Here is a 7,442-nt window from a genome sequence, read left to right as displayed (position 1 = left end):
ATGATACTGTTCTCCACTGTACTGAACCCCTCCAGATGTCTGTTGGAGTACTTCATTCTGAGAAATTGGAGTTTCTTGTTCTTCTTCACTGTACTTCGGAGATTCTGCAAGGTCTGCCCTGGCTCCAGCGTCACAGTCCTGTCCTGGATTGGTCCTCCGGGGAGATCCGAAGTTGGGGGTCATCTTGTTTTGACAAATGTCTCCTGCCAGTTTCTGCTAAACATGCATCTTATACTCCACCTCCAGGCCTTCCGGAACCATATTTGGACTTTGCAGATGTCTTCTGTAAAAAGCAAGCAGAGACTTTGCCCCCGCATAGGCCTTATGATTGTCCTATAGACCTCATGCCAGGCACAACTCCACCTCGAGGAGGAATTTACCCTCTCTCTCCACCTGAGACTCAAGCCATGTCAGAGTATATTCAGGAGAACCTACAGAGGGGGTTCATCAGGAAGTCTTCCTCACCTGCTGGAGCAGGTTTCTTCTTTGTCTCTAAAAAAGACGTCTCTCTGCGACCCTGCATCGACTATCATGGTCTAAACAATATCACCATTAAGAACCGATATCCCTTTCCACTCATTTCAGAGCTCTTCGATCGACTTCAAGGTGCCAAGATCTTCACCAAATTGTATTTGAGAGGTGCCTATAATTTGTTCTGAATTCGAGAGGGAGACGAGTAGAAGACTGCCTTTAACACACGGGATGGTCACTTTGAGTATTTAGTCATGCCTTTTGGCCTGTGTAATGCCCCGGCAGTCTTTCAAGAATTTGTTAATTACATTTTCAGAGACCTTCTCTACACTTGTGTGGTGGTGTATCTGGACGATATCCTCATTTATTCTCCTATCCTTGAGCAACACCGTACTCATGTTCGTCTGGTTCTGTCTCGTCTGAGAAGAAATCACCTTTTATGCCAAGTTTGAGAAATGTCTCTTTAAACGATCTAGCCTGCCTTTTCTTGGTTACATCATCTCCGCACAAGGCCTACAGATGGACCCTTCTAAACTCTCGGCAGTTCTGGATTGGCCTCGTCCCACAGGTCTATGGGCCATACAGAGGTTCCTGGGTTTTGCCTATTATTACCGGCAATTTATTCCCCATTACTCCACCCTGGTGGCTCCAATCGTTGCCCTGACTAAGAAAGGGGCTAATCCTAAGTCATGGACTCCTCAGGCCGAAGAGGCTTTCCGCACCCTGAAGTCTGCCTTTGCTTCTGCACCTGTCCTCACCAGACTGGATTCCTCAAAGCCCTTCTTCTTAGAGGTGGATGCCTCCTCTGTTGGAGCCGGAGCCGTACTAACCCAGAAGTCCTTAAAGGGGAGATCCGTCACTTGTGGCTTTTTCACCAAAACCTTTTCGTCTGCTGAGAGAAACTACTCAATCGGAGACAGATAACTTCTTGCCATCAAGTTGGCGCTGGAAGAATGGAGACATCTCCTAGAGGGGTCTGTTCACCCTGTGAACATATTTACGGACCACAAGAATCTGTCCTATCTTCAGTCTGCTCAAAGACTTAATCCCCACCAAGCCCGCTGGTCTCTGTTTTTCGCCCGGTTTAATTTTGGTTTTCATTTCAGACCGGCTGCCAAAAACATCCAGGCTGACGCTCTCTCTCGCACCTCAGATGTCATCGGAGAAGAAGTGTCACCTCAGCATATCATTCCTCCCGAGCGATTGATTGTTTCTGCTCCTGCGGATTTACGTCTTCTTCCTCCGGGCAAGACCTTCGTGCCACCTCGTCTTCGTCTTAGGGTACTCAAGTGGGGACATTCTTCACTGGTGAAAGGCCATCCAGGTCTTCGGAAAACCCTACAACTGATCTCCAGAAGGTACTGGTGGCCATCTTTGGAGAGGGACGTTAAGGATTTCGTCCAGGCCTGTGCTGTGTGCGCCCAGGACAAGACACCCCGCCAGAGACCGGCAGGCCTGCTTCAGCCACTGCCAGTTCCAGAGACTCCATGGTCCCACATCGCCATGGACTTTGTCACCGATCTCCCACCTTCTCATGACAAAACTGTTATTTGGATGGTTGTGGACCGGTTTTCCAAGATGGCGCACTTTGTACCTATGTCTGCTCTTCCTTCTGCGCCATTGCTGGCGAAACAATTTCTTTCTCACATTTTTCGTCTCCATGGTCTACCCACACACATTGTATCCCACAGAGGGGTACAGTTTGTGTCTAGGTTTTGGAGAGCCCTCTGTGGTCAACTGAAGATTAAGTTGGACTTCTCTTCTTCCTACCATCTGTTACGCCGAGCGCTCCGGGTTCCCGCTCCTCCCCGGAGCGCTCGCTTCACCTCCTCCGCTGCAGCGCCCCGGTCACGTCCTCTGACCCGGGGCGCTGCGATCCTGCTGCTAGCCGGGATGCGATTCGCGATGCGGGTAGCGCCCGCTCGCGATGCGCACCCCGGCTCTCCTACCTGACTCGCTCCCCGTCTGTTCTGTCCCGGCGCGCGCGGCCCCGCTCCCTAGGGCGCGCGCGCGCCGGGTCTCTGCGATTTAAAGGGCCACTGCGCCGCTGATTGGCGCAGTGGTTCCAATTAGAGTTATCACCTGTGCACTCCCTATATTACCTCACTTCCCTTGCACTCCCTTGCCGGATCTTGTTGCCTTAGTGCCAGTGAAAGCGTTCCTTGTGTGTCCCTTGCCAGTGTTTCCAGACCTTCTGCCGTTGCCCCTGACTACGATCCTTGCTGCCTGCCCCGACCTTCTGCTACGTCCGACCTTGCTTCTGCCTACTCCCTTGTACCGCGCTATCTTCAGCAGCCAGAGAGGTGAGCCGTTGCTAGTGGATACGACCTGGTCACTACCGCCGCAGCAAGACCATCCCGCTTTGCGGCGGGCTCTGGTGAAAACCAGTAGTGGCTTAGAACCGGTCCACTAGCACGGTCCACGCCAATCCCTCTCTGGCACAGAGGGTCCACTACCTGCCAGCCGGCATCGTGACAGTAGATCCGGCCATGGATCCCGCTGAAGTTCCTCTGCCAGTTGTCGCTGACCTCACCACGGTGGTCGCCCAGCAGTCACAACAGATTGCGCAACAAGGCCAACAGCTGTCTCAACTGACCGTTATGCTACAACAGTTGCTACCACAGCTTCAGCAGTCATCTCCTCCGCCAGCTCCTGCACCTCCTCCGCAGCGAGTGGCCGCTCCTGGGATACGCTTATCCTTGCCGGATAAGTTTGATGGGGACTCTAAGTTTTGCCGTGGCTTCCTTTCCCAATGTTCCCTGCATCTGGAGATGATGTCGGACCTGTTTCCCACTGAAAGGTCTAAGGTGGCTTTCGTAGTCAGTCTTCTGTCCGGAAAAGCCCTGTCATGGGCCACACCGCTCTGGGACCGCAATGACCCCGTCACTGCCTCAGTACACTCCTTCTTCTCGGAAATCCGAAGTGTCTTTGAGGAACCTGCCCGAGCCTCTTCTGCTGAGACTGCCCTGTTGAACCTGGTCCAGGGTAATTCTTCCGTTGGCGAGTATGCCGTACAATTCCGTACACTTGCTTCAGAATTGTCCTGGAATAATGAGGCCCTCTGCGCGACCTTCAAAAAAGGCCTATCCAGCAACATTAAAGATGTTCTGGCCGCACGAGAAATTCCTGCTAATCTACATGAACTTATTCACCTAGCCACTCGCATTGACATGCGTTTTTCTGAAAGGCGTCAGGAACTCCGCCAAGATATGGACTCTGTTCGCACGAGGCGTTTCGTCTCCTCGGCTCCTCTCTCCTCTGGTCCCCTGCAATCTGTTCCTGTGCCTCCCGCCGTGGAGGCTATGCAGGTCGACCGGTCTCGCCTGACACCTCAAGAGAGGACACGACGCCGTATGGAGAACCTCTGCCTGTACTGTGCTAGTACCGAACACTTCCTGAGGGATTGTCCTATCCGTCCTCCCCGCCTGGAAAGACGTACGCTGACTCCGCACAAACGTGAGACAGTCCTTGATGTCTACTCTGCTTCTCCTCGTCTTACTGTGCCTGTGCGGATGTCTGCTTCTGCCTTCTCCTTCTCTACAGTGGCCTTCTTGGACTCTGGTTCTGCAGGAAATTTTATTTTGGCCTCTCTCGTCAACAGGTTCAACATCCCAGTGACCAGTCTCGCCAGACCCCTCTACATCAATTGTGTAAATAATGAAAGATTGGACTGTACCATACGTTTCCGCACGGAGCCCCTTCTTATGAGCATCGGATCTCATCATGAGAGGATTGAACTTTTGGTCCTCCCCAATTGCACCTCGGAGATTCTCCTTGGACTTCCCTGGCTTCAACTTCATTCCCCAACCCTGGATTGGTCCACTGGGGAGATCAAGAGTTGGGGGTCCTCTTGTTCCAAGAACTGTCTAAAACCGGTTCCCAGTAACCCTTGCCGTAACTCTGTGGTTCCTCCAGTAACCGGTCTCCCCAAGGCCTATATGGACTTCGCGGATGTTTTCTGCAAAAAACAAGCTGAGACTCTACCTCCTCACAGGCCTTATGATTGCCCTATCGACCTCCTCCCGGGTACTACTCCACCCCGGGGCAGAATTTATCCTCTCTCTGCCCCAGAGACTCTTGCCATGTCCGAATACGTCCAGGAGAATCTAAAAAGGGGCTTTATCCGTAAATCCTCCTCTCCTGCCGGAGCCGGATTTTTCTTTGTCTCCAAAAAAGATGGCTCCCTACGTCCTTGCATTGACTACCGCGGTCTTAATAAAATCACGGTTAAGAACCGCTACCCCTTACCCCTCATCTCTGAACTCTTTGATCGCCTCCAAGGTGCCCACATCTTCACTAAATTGGACTTAAGAGGCGCCTATAACCTCATCCGCATCAGAGAGGGGGACGAGTGGAAAACGGCATTTAACACCAGAGATGGGCACTTTGAGTATCTGGTCATGCCCTTTGGACTGTGCAATGCCCCTGCCGTCTTCCAAGACTTTGTCAATGAAATTTTTCGTGATCTATTATACTCCTGTGTTGTGGTATATCTGGACGATATCCTAATTTTTTCTGCCAATCTAGAGGAACACCGCCGGCATGTCCGTATGGTTCTTCAGAGACTTCGTGACAACCAACTCTATGCCAAAATTGAGAAATGTCTGTTTGAATGCCAATCTCTTCCTTTTCTAGGATATTTGGTCTCTGGCCAGGGACTACAGATGGATCCAGACAAACTCTCTGCCGTCTTAAATTGGCCACGCCCCTCCGGACTCCGTGCTATCCAACGCTTTTTGGGGTTCGCCAATTATTACAGGCAATTTATTCCACATTTTTCTACCATTGTGGCTCCTATCGTGGCTTTAACCAAGAAAAATGCTGATCCCAAGTCCTGGCCTCCTCAAGCAGAAGACTCCTTTAAACAACTCAAGTCTGCCTTTTCTTCGGCTCCCGTGCTCTCCAGACCTGACCCTTCCAAACCCTTCCTATTGGAGGTTGATGCCTCCTCAGTAGGAGCTGGAGCTGTTCTTCTACAAAAAAATCCTTCCGGGCATGCTGTCACTTGTGGTTTTTTCTCTAGGACCTTCTCTCCAGCGGAGAGGAACTACTCCATCGGGGATCGAGAACTTCTAGCCATTAAATTAGCACTTGAGGAATGGAGGCATCTGCTGGAGGGATCAAGATTTCCTGTTATTATCTACACCGACCACAAGAACCTCTCCTACCTCCAGTCGGCCCAACGGCTGAATCCTCGCCAGGCCCGGTGGTCTCTGTTCTTTGCCCGATTTAATTTTGAGATTCACTTTCGTCCTGCCGATAAGAACATTAGAGCCGATGCTCTCTCTCGTTCCTCGGATGCCTCAGAAGTTGATCTCCCTCCGCAACACATCATTCCACCTGACTGCCTGATCTCCACTTCTCCTGCCTCCATCAGACAGACTCCTCCAGGAAAGACCTTTGTTTCTCCACGCCAACGCCTCGGAATCCTCAAATGGGGTCACTCCTCCCATCTCGCAGGTCATGCGGGCATCAAGAAATCTGTGCAACTCATCTCCCGCTTCTATTGGTGGCCAACTCTGGAGACGGATGTTGGGGACTTTGTGCGAGCCTGCACTATCTGTGCCCGGGATAAGACTCCTCGCCAGAAGCCCGCTGGTTTTCTTCATCCTCTGCCTGTCCCCGAACAGCCTTGGTCTCTGATTGGTATGGATTTTATTACTGATTTACCCCCTTCCCGTGGCAACACCGTTATTTGGGTGGTCGTTGATCGATTCTCCAAAATGGCACATTTCATTCCTCTTCCTGGTCTTCCTTCTGCGCCTCAGTTGGCTAAACAATTTTTTGTACACATTTTTCGTCTTCACGGGTTGCCTACGCAGATTGTCTCGGATAGAGGGGTCCAATTCGTGTCTAAATTCTGGAGAGCTCTCTGTAAACAACTCAAGATTAAATTAAATTTTTCCTCTGCATATCATCCCCAGTCCAATGGACAAGTAGAAAGAATTAACCAGATCCTGGGTGATTATTTGCGACATTTTGTTTCCTCCCGCCAGGATGACTGGGCAGATCTCCTTCCATGGGCCGAATTCTCGTATAACTTCAGGGTCTCTGAATCTTCCTCCAAATCCCCATTTTTCGTGGTGTACGGCCGTCACCCTCTTCCCCCCCTCCCTACCCCCTTGCCCTCTGGTCTGCCCGCTGTGGATGAAATTTCTCGTGACCTTTCCATTATATGGAGAGAGACCCAAAATTCTCTCTTACAGGCTTCTTCACGCATGAAGAGGTTCGCGGATAAGAAAAGAAGAGCTCCCCCCGTTTTTTCCCCTGGAGACAAGGTATGGCTCTCCGCTAAATATGTCCGCTTCCGTGTCCCTAGCTACAAGTTGGGACCACGCTATCTTGGTCCTTTCAAAATTCTGTGTCAAATTAATCCTGTCTCTTATAAACTTCTTCTTCCTCCTTCTCTTCGTATCCCTAATGCCTTTCACGTCTCTCTTCTCAAACCACTCATCCTCAACCGTTTTTCTCCCAAATCTGTTCCTCCCACTCCTGTTTCCGGCTCCTCGGACGTCTTCTCGGTCAAGGAGATTTTGGCTACCAAAAAGGTCAGAGGAAAAAATTTTTTTTTAGTAGACTGGGAGGGTTGTGGTCCTGAAGAGAGATCCTGGGAACCTGAGGACAACATCCTTGACAAAAGTCTGCTCCTCAGGTTCTCAGGCTCCAAGAAGAGGGGGAGACCCAAGGGGGGGGGTACTGTTACGCCGAGCGCTCCGGGTTCCCGCTCCTCCCCGGAGCGCTCGCTTCACCTCCTCCGCTGCAGCGCCCCGGTCACGTCCTCTGACCCGGGGCGCTGCGATCCTGCTGCTAGCCGGGATGCGATTCGCGATGCGGGTAGCGCCCGCTCGCGATGCGCACCCCGGCTCTCCTACCTGACTCGCTCCCCGTCTGTTCTGTCCCGGCGCGCGCGGCCCCGCTCCCTAGGGCGCGCGCGCGCCGGGTCTCTGCGATTTAAAGGGCCACTGCGCCGC

The sequence above is a fragment of the Hyla sarda genome, chromosome 4 (assembly GCF_029499605.1).
Source record: "Hyla sarda isolate aHylSar1 chromosome 4, aHylSar1.hap1, whole genome shotgun sequence".
NCBI classification, from domain to species: Eukaryota; Metazoa; Chordata; class Amphibia; order Anura; family Hylidae; genus Hyla; species Hyla sarda.
Note: the sequence above shows the minus strand (reverse complement) of the source record.